General features: G+C 33.5%; 1 protein-coding gene across 1 annotated transcript in view; it reads left to right on the forward strand.

Moving 5' to 3' along the window:
* LOC119594523 (mitogen-activated protein kinase kinase kinase 13-B-like) overlaps positions 1-1403 on the forward strand; it is a gene marked incomplete in the record, with an annotated part of 92580 nt that overhangs the window by 1265 nt on the left and 89912 nt on the right.

Here is a 1403-nt window from a genome sequence, read left to right on the forward strand (position 1 = left end):
AACGTGCCTTTTCTGTTTTTCATTTTCTATATTCTTAATGTAAGAATACTTTGATAAAAATAATTTCATGAATATGTGGTTCTAAGTGTATATACACTGTACTTATCGATCAATATAATAACGATAAAAGATAATAACGATAAAGAACTTTATGCAATGTTATGTGACTATATATATAGAGTAATATCATTATGATGAAAATAAACCTAACAGTAATCTAATGTTACCTTAATATATCCTATCAGCATTTATAAATGAATATCAGTTTCAAGAAAATAATAAAAAAGTTGTGGTCTCCGTAATGTCTTTTGAATATACATGATCGATATTAATAGATTAATATCAATTTCAAGGAAATGAAATAGAAAAAAAAGTTGAAGTCGATCAGCCTCCCTTCGCCACAAACAAAAACTTAGTCACTGTTATTACGACTCAACACCTTTTCCAGAATCCAACCGTTCAAATGTCACTTACCTGGATTGATTGTCCAAAAGCAAACCGCATTCGCCACTTGAGAACCTCTTGGATACTTAGTTAAGAGGTTCAGATCCCCTTCAGTGCGACTGGAAACCCTGTGATATCACTATCTTTCGCGAATAGGTTTCTGCTCATGAGATGGCGGGGATTCGAGCGACCTGCGAATCCACTGGCGAAAATTCTTGCTCATTTCTTGCTCATTTCTTTGGCAGTGAAACGGAGGTGTGTCGTTATTCGTGCAGAATAGTTGGGGCAATTAATTGTTGGCGTAACAGGGCTATGTAATCATTCAAGTCAAATAGTTCAGATATACACAAGGAAATTAATTTATTTTATTATTTCGTTATGGTTTATAAATTATGGTTATGATTATATATTTATTTTCGTTTTTTTTTCTTACAATCGTGAAGGAAAGCTTTCTGCATAGGAAGCGTTCGTGGAAGAAGGCGTTTTCGTAAGTGTGTCTGATGCATCCGGTCGTTCGTGTAAGATGCCTTCGTTGGTAAGGATTTCGTTAATTAAGTTCGTGTAAACAAACTTCAAATTACGCTATGCCAGATGTGTATAGTAGTGCATAGCACATTACTAATTGTCGTCGGAAATAACTATTTAGAAGGCATTGTATGTAAATACGTGTGAGATGTTTTGACGTTTCTAATATCGCTTGTAGATAAAATTGGGAAATATATTTAAAAATTATAGAAATTTCGAATGAACAATTTCATAAAAAAGTGTTACTATAACGAATCAATAAACAAAAACGCATAAATGGAAGCAAACCGCAGTTAAACCGTTATCAATGTATACCTCATCTTTACACAAAACAATATATACGCTATTACAACTACGAAACTAAAAAAACGCGACTTGCAACAAAAACAAACAAAGAAAAATCACGTGACGCGAGATAGAGGCCCGGATGCCAA

This window comes from Penaeus monodon, chromosome 34 (genome assembly GCF_015228065.2).
Source record: "Penaeus monodon isolate SGIC_2016 chromosome 34, NSTDA_Pmon_1, whole genome shotgun sequence".
NCBI lineage: Eukaryota > Metazoa > Arthropoda > Malacostraca > Decapoda > Penaeidae > Penaeus > Penaeus monodon.